Source organism: Solanum pennellii, chromosome 8 (genome assembly GCF_001406875.1).
Source record: "Solanum pennellii chromosome 8, SPENNV200".
Lineage (NCBI taxonomy): Eukaryota > Viridiplantae > Streptophyta > Magnoliopsida > Solanales > Solanaceae > Solanum > Solanum pennellii.
Window position 1 is genome coordinate 16,910,822 of NC_028644.1, and position 16,521 is coordinate 16,927,342.

Here is a 16,521-nt window from a genome sequence, read left to right on the forward strand (position 1 = left end):
AGAACCTATGATCCTTTACTAATTGTCTATTACAACATACTTTTAGCAGGACTAACCAGGCAAGTTCTAGCTCAGTACAAATAGTGGACTATTCAAATCTTCCTCATTCTCACTTGAGATCTCATTACTCTACCAGATTATGAAACACCTAGTTCGAATTGTGGACTTAGGGTCTTGCAATGGTGTACCTCTATGTCATGCTTAGAGACACACATTTATCAATTACTATGCCTAGTCATGCTTCATTTTCATTTTATCAGGATATCATTTTAGCAATCATGCTTTAGAATTAAACTATGTACAAAAGATATAGACATGCCAGTTCAACAGAAAAAATAATCAGTCTCTTGGGGAAATTGAACAAAGGCAAGAAAACCCCAAAAGCGGATAGTGAAATGGGCTACTCAGACTTCACCCTAGCACTCACATTCCAGTTACTCCACCCCCCAAAAAAAGACATGCAATTGTCCCCAATGCATAAAAAAATTGAGATACAAGAGTGGTAGTTGAAGCAAACCTTTGGCGCAAAATGCCGACGATCAGCAAGCTGGTGGGTCCGGTTCCCCAGAACCCACTACCTCTGTAATATGGACACCCTCAGTAGTGTCCACAACATTGACAGCAATATCAGCAGTGCCTCCCGCTATCTCCACATTTCTTGAGCTAGATTCCCCAGCAGCTAACTCTACTGCCTTCATCTGATGTGCCTCCTCATCAGCAAGCGAGGCTTTCCTCGCAGCCTCCATCTCACGACACACCTTATTCTGTGCTCGAGCCTCATCCTCCTCTTGACCCCTATGCCTCTTGGAATGCTCTCAAGGGGGAGGTGGTGGAATCTCAGAAGTGGCAATAAGGCCGCCATCACTGTGTCTTTAGCAAGCTCTGCAGAAGGAGCCTCAGACTCAGGCACACTAGACTCTAAGATCATACCGATGTCTGTACGAAGAATGTCGACCGCAGCCTGAAGGGTCGACACATCCACCAGAGGGGCTGGTGGGGTTAACACCCACAACTCAAAAGCGTCCAAGCGCTGATGAACCTCAGCGATCTTCCGCTCTGTGTGCTGGACCATTCTCCGATCCAAGCGCTCTTCTGCCTCAGCAATAGACCTCTGCATCTAAGGCTGGATGTGATGCAGAAGTTTAGCCATCTGTGCCTCTAATTTCTAGACCCTAGCTAGCGGGACCAGAGCGCGGAAAGGGGCTGAGCGAGAGGAGCTCGAGGCAGTGCTACTACCCCGAATAGACGCGACCGGGGTAGTGTCAGTGGAAGCTGCCTGCGTAGCTGTGTTGGCCTGTGCTACCGTATCAGCAAGATTGTCACCAAGTGGAGGCAACTCTGGACGGGGCCCTCTACGTTGAACCAACTCATTGGCCTCATCCCTGATGAGGTCAATATCAACAGTGCCCAGCGGGGTCTTGAGCTGATCAACGTGCCATATAGGCACACCTCCGGACATGCATAGAGAAAATATCATGCACGGGAAAGGGTAACTAGTTGTGACCTTAAAAGACCTCTCGTGTATGACTGCCTATAGAAGCCAAGAAAAATCCACCTCAAACCAGGCTATCATCGCCGCCATCAGTACTGCACGATCCCATGTGACTATATTATCAGTGGCAGTGGGGGAAAGGCAAAGGCGGACAATCAACCACAAAAACTTTGCCGTGAAGGTCAGGTTAGCCTTCTTGATTGCTCCCTTCGACTCGGTCACCCAATCAGCACCCTCTCCATCAACGGACAAGTGCAGCGCCATCCATCTCTTGGTGGTCTCTCTCAGCAATGGCTCAAGCAGGAATTGGCCATCTTTGACAATTTGCCACCGGTAATCAAACTCGACGATGAGAGGGATCCGGTTAGCATCAACATTCTCACTGTATAGATACCGGCGGATGGAAGGCAGGGAGATATCAACCTAAATGCCACGTACTCGGACATACTCCAGTGGGGTCTAGTTGGCGGGAGCAGCACGCCTATCAATTTGTGATCTGAGAGTAGCTACGTAGGAGGCGTAGAACTCTCAGACCAACTCTTCCCTATAACGTCCCAACGAATGCGCTGTCCGCTCCAGTCGATGTCTGGTGAAGAGATTGTGGATATCGGGCATAGTCGGGAGACTTCCCGTATGGATCCGCTGCTCCAATGTAAGTGTCCGTGTCATGACTCCTCTGTCATTTAGAACCTTTGCGTTGGAATAGACTTGATAAAGCCCGTCGACACACCACTGGTTGGCCTTGTTCGCAACCGGGGTGAGAGCACGAGTTGGTGAAACGGGTGTGGATTCCAAACTGTCAGCCTCATCAGACGAGGCAGAGTGTGCAGCGGTTGCGGGTGTAGGGACCTCATCAGATCCGGAGGCTTCCTACGACCACAACACTCCTAAGGAGCCAAACGCTCCTTTTTCATTAGTAGCTGACCAAGAAGGTGTGTCGGTAAGTGTGCGCTCCTCATCAGACTGGGAGGCAGTGACTACGCCGGACGCCACCTCTTTGGGTGTGTCCCTGGCAGCACGTGCATCTTGGGATGGGGTTGAAGTTCCTGGGGGCACGTACTCGGGGTCACGCTCATCATCAGAGCCAATGACCAGGCGGGCAGACGGGGCGACAGACTTCGATCGCCCGCGTGCGTAGACTCGTTCTTGTTTTGGTGCCATAATAGATAGTACCTATAAAGAATCAATATTAGTACTAGAAGGATCAAACAAGACAAGCAAAACCACACAAAATAAATAAAAGAGTTAAGATGCAATGACATTTCTATAGTGACAGTGAAACACGACGGACCAGGTGACGGCTCATCGTGAGTTCGACGGACCGTCATGGGGTCCGTCATCTATTACTATAAACTATGTTTATGTGGAGACCCTTAAAGGAAAGTCTCTGACAAGTATGTCGGACAGTGCAGGACGGACCGTTGTGATTATGACAGTCCCTCTTCATTGTCCGTCGTGGGACACATAGAAAAAATTATGGAGACCCTTGGAAGAGAGGTCTCTGACCGTCATGATTGTTATGCAGGACGGACCGTCGAGGGTATGATGGTCCGTAGTAGATGTCCGTTGAAGGACACTAAGAAAAAGTGAGAGACCCTTCGTAATAGGGTCTCTAACCGTCATGACGGTATGTGCAGGATGGACCATCGTGGAATGAAGGCCCATCGCATGATTAATCAACAAAATCACCAACAATCAATTACTGCAATTAATTGAATACTAAAGATTCTCCAAAAGTGTAATACTAATCACAAAGTCTAATCCACAAAAAAGCTCAAATAACCAAGAGTCTAACAAAGAGTATAAAAATACTCAAGATCTAACCCCAAAAATGAGGTTTTTCAAACTATTTATAAAAAAATAAAAACCTAATTAAATAAGGAATCTATTTGCTGCAAATCTGTCAAAACGAGGCTGGGTCGATGGACCTCGCGATGGATTATCGTGGTTACGACGCGCCGTCATGGATTCCGTCGTCCCATACTCGTGCATTTTCTTCTGCTACTCTCTTCATTACCCTCGACGTCAGGTATGACGGATCGTCACAGGCACAACGGTGCGTCGAGGGTCTCCGTTCCAAAACACTTGAAGTCTTGGAATTTGGGTACTGGGACTACTTCTCTGGTCTTCATGACGAACCAGCAGGATGGACCGTCATGGCTACGACGGTCTATCACGCATTTCGTAACCCCATACTTGGTAAGATTTCCCCATCTTCCTTCAGCAGCTGCACTACGATGCCACCTACGGACCGTCATGGGCATGACGGACCGTCACAAACTCCGTAGGTGGTACTTTTCTGCATTTCTTGCTCAAAAACCTCCGCATTCATCTTTTAGACAGATTTCCCGCAAATAAAAAGAAACTTACATAAAATTAAGTACAAAAATGCTTTTGGACACACAAAATTTAAGGAAAAAGCATTAAAAGTACCGTGAAACCACGGTATATCAGGACTCTATCTAAACATTGCACTAGTTAGCCTTGAAGGGAGTGTTAGGAGGATGTTCTTATGCATGAAAATATTTATAATGCTATATGACATGTATATGATGAACTTGCAAATTGTTGATACTATATGTTGATTGGTGTCACTTATGAATATGTGTTTGCTTATATTGTTAAAGTATGATGCTAAGTAGTGTTAAATGTTATGATATGTGAAGTAGGATGTTAGTCATGATTCTTGTTGGGTTATTTGATTAAGTAAGGTTGCGGGGCTTTGCTTTGTAATTGCACTTATTGACTTTATAGGGGTTCATGGGTAATGGTCTTGCTTTGGTTATGTTGAAAGGTTCTCTTATTCATGCTGGTTATTACTATGATTTGATGATCGAGTTACTTGGTGATGTACTCAACTATATGATATGCATGTTGACTTTACTAGTTTGATGTTATTGGTCTTGTGATTTACATGACCATGACTTAATGAACATGGTTTATTGGTTAAAATGTTCTTGTCGAATGTGCATAAATATTTTTAAATTAAAAGTGCATACTTTATGAAATGACCCTTTTCTTAACATGTATTCATAGTATGTGTGCAGATTGTCTCATACTTAGTACAAGTGGTGTACTAACCCCATTTCTTCCTTTTCCCCAACATTTTAGGTTCTAGTTGTTGAAGTTGTTTTCATGACAACTTGAAGAAGACTTGGATATCTTGATCATCCAAGTAAGGTAGGGTCTTACTTGTCTAGGGCAATGCCACTATCTAGCTAATGTAGTTGTTTTGAGTTTAAGACTTCTAAGTTTCTTTCTTTCCATTTAGTAGGAAACATTGTATAGCCCTTTTCACATCCGTGGAGCACCCCCTAGAAGTAACATGGCGTACTTGACCTCTCAGAGGTCTTATACAAGCCCATAGTTATCATTCATCGCATTGTCATAGTAAATTTAGCGGAAATTTTAAAACTTTTCATAGCATATCATATGGTAGAAAAATCACTTCCTATATATTTAAAATATAAGTCATAATACATATATAGACTCTAAGTCTCTTTGCAATTTTAGACTCAACAACATTAGAGTACATTAGGTACACGACCTTTAAGACATAAAACATAAGTACAAATTTATACATTTTACAATAAAGTCTTTACATAGGAAATATTTGGACTTAAGGATTCCTTTATTTGAGCTTGGGAATTACATATCAAGCTCCTCAATCATATATACATCCTTTAAGCATCCATAACCTACACTTTATTTAAAAAGTAGAGAAGAATGGGATTAGTACAGGAATCCACCAAGTCTTGCAACCATGCAAAACATGCATTTAAAAGGGACATTTTCTTGAAACCATACTTCATCCCTTTTTGAGTAAATCTTCATAAAACCTTTAGACAATTATATTTATATCATTCACATACTTCATATAGACATATTTAAAGGCCAAACTATAAGATCACATATAGAATTTATGGCACTTTCAAGTCATATTACAGTGAGCTAACTTCCCTTAACAATGAGTATTCTTTTATTTTATTCATTAACCTCCCATGTAACCCTCTAGTGATACTTAGTGCAATGCATCACCTTAAGGCCACAAGGAAAACATACATATAACCCACATAGGCCAACACATATCATCACATAAGCATAATATATCAAAGATACATTAAGTCAAGGTTCCTTTGGCTTCACAATAAGCTACTCCAATTCACACACATATTTACTTCTCTTCATATACATCATTTTGACACGTTGTTCATAACCCCAATCTTAGTTTACTAGTGCAATGAACATATGAAGCCCCAGATTCCAATACATTCTTAGTAAACCCGTCATGAGACCAAAAACCTTAGCATTCAATTAATACCTCAACATAACACATACAGAAAACTCCATTCATATCAACAACCTTCATCGTATAGTCATTCAGACTCACACAGTGCATATAAGAATAAGACCATATCACATAGACTAATACCATTCAAATCCTCATAACAGGTAGACAAATACTACCATGCCATGCATAAATACATACTCATAAACATACACATTAGGTCATCTTCCTAGGACTTTCTAAGGAGCTACTTGTGCAATGTCTAGATGGGTTCATTACTTCCACCTATCCTAAGTAACCTCCCTTACTTCCTCCTAGTTAGGATCCTATTCATTTACTCCATTGTCTATTTTACTTTAGGGAAACTATAGCCTTAACCGATACTAATACCATGGGTACTAAACATGGAATTTGGTGTTGTATAGCATTATACCAATGAAAGGTGTTCTTACCTATCCAAGGTAAAAAATTAACACATGCTAGCATACTAAGTGATATCACATTGCTAGATCCTATGTGGAAAGCATAGTTATGGAACTTAGGGGTACATGTGAAGACCCTATTTATGACAAGATGGGGCATTACGGTTATTCACTTATGGAAACATCACTCTAACACCCTTTTGGGTCATGAGAGTTTCCTCCCTGTGAGGTTTATGGTTACCTACCTTCCCAACATTGGTAAGGAACACACACTCATATTTAAGTTCACTCGGTGCTAAGATAAGTTCACTTTATTGAAAACCCATTATTACATTACTTTATAAAATATCGGCTTATTAGATTCATCCCCTTATATGCTTAACTCATAGGTCATAGATGAAAGTTCATCAACCTAAATAATGTGAGAAGATCCTTTCGCATATACATATCATAGGTATTAGCACTATCTAGTTTAGGATACACTTGAGCACACCTTTCAAGGCTTTCATGTGTGTGTGAGTAAACCTTTCACATAACACATAATGTCACACATGTTCATAAATCAATGAATAAGTCTATATGTGTACCTAAATGGACAATCCATTCATATCAACACTGTAAGACACTATTCACAATCATACTTCATCGTATCATATACTTAACATCATATCATATAAGTCATATTCATAACATGTTCATACAATCCTATGCATGTCCTATGAAGACCAACCTAGGAACTATCCTATCAAGGTGCACATGTGCAATGCTTAGTCAAAGTTCCATACCCTTTCCTAGTATAGTACATCTATCAAGTCAACCTAGTGAATGATACATCACACAACATCATATAATGGTTAGCATAGCATAAGACTCATTTATTTAAGACTTCCAACATTCTTACAGTATGCTTTAGTCTTTATGTACTTATCTTAGCTTTACATTAAATATAACATCATAATACCTAATCATAGGCATCAAGTAAATATAACCTTAACATAGCCCTTTACATGCTCATAAGAATCGTAACATCACCTAGATTCACAACTAAAGAAGAAGACTAGGCACAAGTTACACATAAGGTGATCATCATAACCACTCCTTCATATAATCATAAATTTTCGTTCAAGTCCATGGCCAACACATATGTAATGACACTAAAGTAAACACCTCCACCATAAGTTGACCATACAACACAATGCCATACAAGGCTTCATCAACTACACTAATATAGAAAAGTTAAGGGAATAAGCGTTCTTACCAATTTCTCATTCCTTGATCATAATTGTTAAATAAACCTTTCTCATCATAAATAAATTATGGAGCAGTAGCTATATGTACTTTAATCATAAACGAAACCATGTACAAGTCGTCACATGATCATGATAAAGCTAGTGCAAAACAATACCATTGTTCTAGAGAATAGATAGGAATAGATCATGAAGTAACTTCCCTATGTTTTCTCATCAATCATCTTATATCAATAATATACATTTAGGGAAGTATATAAGTAGATATAAATCAAATCGAAACCATGCTTCATCTACCTAGAATTAGGATCACATAATGTTCACTACAACATTAAAATTGTAGGCTATAAGAACCTAGATCTATTCATGCCAAGACTCCTTTTCTTTGATCATCAAGAATTCACACCCACAACTCATTAATAGCATCAACATAAGTCAGTAGTTAAGGATAATATAATCTACACAAAATCCTAATACAATTTGCCATAACCTCTAGATCACAGTGAACATGCTATTTGAGACATCAACGGGAAATAGGAGAAATCATAGGCTAATCAACAATGACCCACATGCATATCTTATTTACAATTCATAAATAATATCAAAGTAATACAGTATACACAACCACCCCTACACAATCAAATTCCACATTCATGTTTTTTAGAGGCAAGGTTACAATTATCTCATTTTTGACTAGGTTAGGCTTGTTCAACCTTCATACATTAATCCACATGGATTCTTCATCATTAATTCAGTATCAATTAGCGTAAATAACAGAAGCTATAACCACTTAAACGTAATAGAATCACAATTCAATCTATAATAAGCTATAATCATAAAGCCCATACAAGGACAAAATCGATTTAGCCAGGGAGCATGGGTTCATCATGAAATTGGATTAAAATCATGTTAAAACCAATCCATTAACATCAATTAATCATTATTTAACTATTTAAAACGTTTTGAGAAAGAACCCATGGCTAGATTTATGAAGAAGAGATTTGATCATATTTTCTCTTTGAAAACTTTGAGATTAACTCTCTAGATGGAAGGATAACTAGAGATGAAGGATCACCATACCTTTATTTACATGAAGACCTATAAATCATGGTGAATAAACCATAGGAATACATGCTCCAAGTTTTTCTTGAGCTTCACTAACAATGGAGGTTTATAGGGAGAAGATTTTCAGAGGGAAAATTTATTTCGTGTACAGGGTATTAGGAATGGGTTGTTCACGTGTTTAATCACTTATATCCACCCAAATATAGGTAAATTAATAAATTAGAGTCAGGTTACTACATGGGGTTATTTTCCCATTAACCCCATAATTGAAACAATCGCAAGGCAGTGTTGCAGGTCACCATCGATGGATCACCATCGACTTGCCGTTGGTCAATCAATTGGCCGTCTGTCGCTTCCGTTAATTGGACCTTGGACTGTCTTTTGGTTGAGACCTACCAGTCTATGTTTCCATTGATAAGACCTCACCAACGGTCCGTTTTTCAACCAATAGGCCGTCGTTTGGTTCCGTCGATCGACACTGCTAAGGCAGTGTCTCGACCAGCCTTGGGTCCTTCTTGTAAGCCCCATAGCGGGGCCCTTTAGAAGTTGTACCCAGATTTTTACAATGTAATTACAAACCTTTACAAGTTTTAGACCTACCACATGAGTTTCACCAAAAACAAATACACGTAAGACATCCAAACAGGCTAGGACCCATCAGGACACACTTGAGCGTCTTAAGGGCTAACTTTTGAACGTCTTGGACGTTCTTGAACGTTTGACCTACAAACTTCACAAAACTCCATATAATATATTGAAACATCATTATAATTCATTTTAATAATTCATAATCTCATGATATACAATGTGTAAAAACGTGTAGACACATGAGGCACATGGGTTACTAGTTGTTGAACGTCTTGGTCGTCCTTTGACGTTTGACTTCCAAATCACCTCAAACTTTACACACTGCCTCAATAACATATTATAATTCATTTTAAGACCTTATAACCACAAGACAAACATGTTAGGCTCTAGATACCCTAACTCATTTTGGGGGTGTTACAGCCCTTGTGAGGCATTCTTGCTTTGATGTATGGGTTATGCCTAAGTTATTACACTCTTATTAGATGTTTATGAGATGAGAGGACTATTATGAATATATTATATTTTATATACTTATGTTCAATAAAAGTATNATATATATATATATATATATATATATACATACTATGTGATGTAGAGGTATATGTAAATCTCCGAGTAGATGTAATGAAAAGTTTTAAATTGTGCACTAAATTTGACTTATGAATGTAATGATGTAAGATAAAAGGCTAGTCTTATTCTTCAAAGAGTACTCCAACGCCGGTTAATTCTAGAGGCTATTGTCGAATGTGACTAACTTGGTATCAGAGCATGAGGTTAAATATCTTTTAGTCGATGTCTCTCTCAACCACGTCTATGTAGGTTCGTATTCATAATTTTGAAGTGCGTCACACTTATGAATAGGAATCTATGTGTCACATCCAGGTTTACCCCCTAGACGTAACCGGTGTCGTCGTCCACTTTGAGGACTAAGACTAGCCCCTTAGTATTATGTCATTACATTCATAGGTTGAAAATGCGGAAAAAATTAGAACTTTTGATTAAATCTACTTGGAGGTTTTCAGTGGCCTCTACATTCACATAATATAGTCGTATCGAGTATACATAGGCCCTTCGTATAGGAAGGTTACTTAGTCTACAAATATTATTGCACATTCATATATATAAAATAGAAAGAGAGTCTCAAAGATTGTCTCATCTCATACAATTTAAACGATTATCACAATATGGGCATAGACCTACATCTAATGTAAAGGAGCCACATATAGGCTTATACAAGTCGTACACAATAAAAGTGGAATGAATATAAAAGTCTTAGAAAAACAAAGAAACTTCATAGGCAAGATATTGGCATTGCCCTAAGAAAGTGAGGACCTACCCACTTGGATGATAGAGAGTATCCAAGCCTTCTTCAAGTCGTCCCAAATAAGCCTTCAACGACCAAAACCTAAAATGTTAGGGAAAAGGGGAAGAAAATGGGGTTAGTACTCCACATGTTCTAAGTATAAGACCATATGCACATATAATATCAAAATATGCTAAAAAGGGACATTTAGTCAAAACATGCCATTTTACCCTTTTAAAAGTCCAATGCAAAGTCAATCAAATCATCCCAACCAACTAAACATACTTACTAACTCAAACAAGTAATATGTATCCAACATACTTGAACCTATGATTTACTACAACCCTATCATCAAGGAATGACATCGCAGATATGAATAAGGGTCAACCATATCATTATAATCAAGACAACTACTCATGAATCCTTATCAAGTAAACGAGTGCAATGACCAAACAAAGCCCCATAACCTTAATCAAATAGCCTCAAGAAGAAACCATAACCAATGTCCAACTTCACATAGCATAACATTTAGATATACATTTCATCGTATGTTAACAAAATAAGCCATACATATTCATAACTGAACTAACCAACATACAGGGGGTAGTTTTAGTTTACAGTGACAGCAACACTGACAAATAAACTTTTTTGAGGTTGACTTGAACAAACTAAAATGAGACTCGGTTAACTTTAATAAAATTGATCAAATTGATCATAACTACTAAGACTCTTATAATCAACTCTCAATACATGTTCCTCAAATAAATAATAATCAGATAAGAAAGAAACATAAATCGTATCAACTAAGACAATGTGAAACAAAAGACTCAATTCTGTGCACACTGTTCCAAATCTCATCATCATGTACATAAGAGAATTATAATCCTTTTGGATACCCAGGAGATAACAAAGAACCCCATACCTTTCTGTAAAACTTCTAAAGTTGAAAATGTGTTCAATAGTGTACTGTTTAGGAGGATTACAACAAAAATTTTTTGCAGGTTCAGATCCAAAACTGGAGATCTTCTTATCATTTAAATTATATAAAAGTAAAGAGTTGTGTCTCTCTCGGAGCAACAAACTCGGGATAGTGACCAAACTAGAAGAAACTTCAAACTACAGAGTTGAATACCTCTAATGACAACTTCCAGAAAATAAAATGAAACCAGAAAGTATATAAATAACAAACAACCAAATAAAGAAATAATCATCTATAAGTATAGATTCTTCAATAAAAAATACTCAGATAAGAAGGCAACACAAATTACTTAACCAAACATCAATTGGGCGCATGTAAAAAGCCAATAGAATACTTGAACATTGTAGTGATCTAATTTTAGATTCCACATATTAGATATCTTAATGTGTTGTACCAAACAAATTATTAGATTACAAGAATAGTGAGTGGGCACTATATGATCATCACAACAATAAAGAAACTCATGGTGTGTCTTCTTCAATCTACTATTTAGACTCGACTTCATCATGAGACTCATCTACATACTCATTTTCAAACTCGTCTTCAAACTCATCAGCAAACTCATCTTCATACTCATTTTCAAGACTCGTCTTCGAACTCATCTTCAAACTCCTCTTCATACTCGACTTCAAGTTATTGAGTGAAAAATTCCTCCAAAGGCACATCAATAATTGTTTGTTGTAAATCAGTCGTTGTTAAAAGTACTTCACCGTTATCTTTTGTATAGATGGACCCCTCGAATGTTCAGATGGCTCATTTTCATTTCTTTTGTAGGAGATTAGATTCAACTTCATTACCTATGTTAAACAAGTCTCCAGGAAAAGTCTTCATAACATGTGTTTATCTTGATCATATGGATCTTGCACATAAAAGCATTGGTGTACTTGAGATGCAAGCACAAAAAGCTCTTCCTGAGAGCATCCCTTGTTAAAATAGACATAAGTAATGCCATAAACATCTTTTTCAACCTCATACCAATCAAACTTAAAAAGAACAACCTTAAGATGATTGTAATAGTCTAATTCAACAATATCAACTATTCTGCCATAATAAGTCAAATCTGCAGCAATCAGATTTTAATCCATTGAGCTTTAGAAGCTTGTAGTTGAGGCAATTAGTGTATTACCACTATTTTGGGTTTTACGCCTTGCATCTCGCTGCCTAACATTGAATGTATATCAATTTATGAGATACCCAGAGTATCTATTTGCAACATAATTTAATCCTCTAGCCAATTGTTTTATCAAATCAGGCACATCCTCTTAAAAAGCACGAATTTCAAACCATTGAGAGATGTTTGACAATGATTCTTGTCTTTACTCCATTTAGATCTCCGTGACTGATTATTAAGCTATTGCTCATGTTCTCTACAAAACATTTACTATATTTGTTAAAATAATAAATTAAATTTATTAAATATTAATCATACAAAAAGAATACTATATTCAAATTAAGGTACCTAATATATTCTTGAACATCGTCACAATTTCCCAATAAGTATGCATGTGCCTAACTTAGTGACTTGTCATTTAAAATGACTGGATCAGTTTTCTTTTCTCCTAAAGGAAATCCTTTTTTACAAAACAAACTCAAAGGTTCTGCATCACATGGGTCACATTCATCATTATTTTGCACACTTCTATTAAATATGGTATGCACACCCCGATGCAGATATTTAGAGGATAAATTTATGCAATCTATTCGCACTCGCGTCTCTGCTATGCAACCTTCTGAAAAATGCCTATCGCGAATGTATGATTTGAATGTACACATTTCATTTTCAATGGAATACATCCATCGATATTCAACTAGACCACCTAATCTCACTTCATTCGCCAAATGAAAAGGCAAATGAATCATGATATAGAAAAATGAAGGAGGAAAAAATTCGCTCCAACTGAATTACTATTTCTATGATCTCTAATTCTAAGCAATCTAGTTCCTCCAATGTGATAACATTTTGACACAAATGATGAAAGAAGGAACTTAGACGAATAAAAGGAATAGCCACATGATCAGGAAGAAATCTTTTAATTGGTATTGGAAGCAAGTAACATAACATGAAATGAGAATCATCGTTTTTATAATTAGACACCTTTCTTTCATCAAAGTGCAATAACCCAGATATATTGGAGGCACTACCATCAGGTAGCTTGGCTGTCTTTAAAACTCCACAAATATTGATTTGTCTCCATTTGTCATTGAGAAGCACGGCTTTGCAAAATTATGTTCTCTCTTACTATCTTCTGTATCTTGTGGATGAAGGTTCTTCTTGATTCCTATATCTTTCAAATCATACCGGGATTTTGCATCATCCTTTGCTTTTCTTGAAATATCCAAAAGAGTTCCAAGTATGATATCAACTATGTTCCTCTCTGTGTGTATTACATCAAGGTTGTGACGTAACAAGTTGTGCTGCTAGTAAGGTAATTCAAAAAAATTGACCTTTTTGTCCGTGGGCCATCATTTGATCTCTTTTTCTCCTTCCCAAACACATTTTCAAAAACATGTAAGTTATTAAGCACATCAGTTCCCTTTAAGGGAGATGGAGGAGGCCTGAATTCAGTTTTGCCATTGAATGATATTTTGTTAGATCTCCATGGATGATCAATGGGTAGAAAAACACGATGATCGAAATAGCACATTTTTCAACTATGTTTAAGATAGCAAGAATTAGTGCCATAGTTACAACAACGGAAAGAAAACTTTCCTTTTGTACACTAACCAAATAACATAGGATATGCAGGAAAATCACTGATTGTCCACATCAGAGCTACCTGCATTTGAAAAGTTTCATTTCTGGAAGCATCACATGTTTCAACCCAAGAATACCATAATAATTTGAACTCATCTATCAATGGTTGTAAGTAAATATCAATGTCATTTTCAGGTGATCCCGACCCATGTATAAGTAAATAAAGTATAGAATATTCAGATTTCATGCACATCCAAGGCGGCAGATTATACACCGTCAACATAACTTTCCATGTGCTATTTCATATACTCTTGGTTAGAAATGGATTGAATCCATCACTTGACAACCAAGTCTCACATTGCGACAGTCTAGTGCGAAATCTGGATGCAGCCTATCAAAGTCTTTCCATGCTAGACCATTAATGTGATGCCTTAAATTTCCATCTTTAGAACGTTCCTCTTCATGCCACCTCAAAGAATCTACCATCTTTGAGCACATAAACAGCCTTTTGATTCTAGGAATTAATGGGAAGTATCTCAAAGTCTTTGCTGAAACTCGATGTTGTTTTTTGAAGGAAGAAGCTCACTATCAACTTTAGGATATTGAATATATCATGGAGCTCCACAAGTATGCAAAATTCGTCATCCTTATGACCATTCCTGAACACCATCCAATCATTTGGACATGCATCAAATTTCATAATCCAGACCAACATTCTTAATAATAGAGTTGGTATTATTGTAAGACTGAGTAATGTTCAACTCGGGTATCGCCTTTTTTAATAACTATAAAAGAGAAGTCTGATTCATTGCTCCATCCATGTAAACACTTCAACAAATATAAGCTAAATGTGAATGATAATTTAGAGAAACCTATACAACCTGGATATAATTCTTTGTTTGCCTCTTAAACTATGCTAAAGAATATCTTGGTGTCTTCATTTGGACCATCATAAACTCCTCCAGCCTGTGCAACATCTCTAAATTAATCACTCAACAACCCATCAATATTATCACCCGAGTAAATCCATATCATCATCAACATTCAACTTGATATCCCATTCCCTGTCATTGATCCATCTAGTATAGCCTTTAACGAATCCATAGCATATTAGATGATCATACAATACATTCCTTATATCCCAATGAATATTACAATATTTTGCACATGGACACTAAATTTTCTCCCCATGAGGATCTCCATAAGAGTAAGAAAACTCTACAAATGATTCAATGCCATCAATATACTCTTTGGTATACCTTGCTAAATTTATCCAATCCTTTGGTAGAATAAGTGAACTCCTAAAAAAAGATGTCAATATTTAATATTTCAGTAACAGTCATTAACTAGTTCACAAATATGTTTTAAAAGTCAGAAGTAATCTATCAGAATGATGTGTTATGAGATGTAAAAGTTTCTTACCTAGTCATGACACTGTTGCTATGCCAAATCAAACCTTGACTCATCCACAAATGTTTTTTAATGTTGATGATATTACAAAATAAAAAATAAGTACAATTAATAGGATATACATAATTAAGAAAGAAAAGAAATAAATTCAATTCAAATGATAAAACGTTACAGTTTTGTAATTTAATTTAGAGCTTTAGAGGTTTTAGAGTTTTATGAGCTTTTAGAGTTTAAAGCTTCATAATCTTATTCTTGTTCCCACCTAATTAGATATCTATAAAATATATAATACCATGTTTAAAATTCAAGAAAACATTCTTAAGATCCTACAATAGATATTCGATCAACAACTTACGAATGTCGCTTTCTATTAGTAATACAATAATTTTTATATTTGTTGTCTTTGTAATACAACATTTCAAATTTCACTCTATTAGTAACACAACAGGTTTTTATATTTCTGAACTATTGTATCAGTGATACATGAAGAAAGGTTTTTCTTATCCTTCCCTTTTGTGGTGAATGTGATGTGAGATTAGTATTTGTTACAACTGTTATCGTGTTATTAAGATTTCAGCAGGAACGAATGTAAACTAGGAATACCCTCAACCCAATCAATTAAAATAATATGCATCATAGTCCAAGGATATTCAAAAGGTCAAGCATAAGAGTAGCAAGAAATAACTTTCAGTGAAATAATGGAAGGATCAGAATAACAATATCAAACGTCCATTAACGGCCTAAATTTACTCAAGAACATCTTTATTCCCTATAAGTATCCATGGGGGGGGGGGTACTCTGTTAGATGCTTTACATAAGACTCACTCGGCCGTTAGTAAAATCAGGTTGCATTCCCTGATGCTACTTTTGCTTGAGTTTTAACTTTGATTTATGAATGATTTCTAAGCGTGTTATCTTTTATGTACATCCTATAAGTTCTATTTCCCTATAAAATTCTCTTACAAATTCATTAACTATAATACTGAAGCTTAAAGGGTGTGGATATATCTTCTTATAATTTAACCCGTGCAC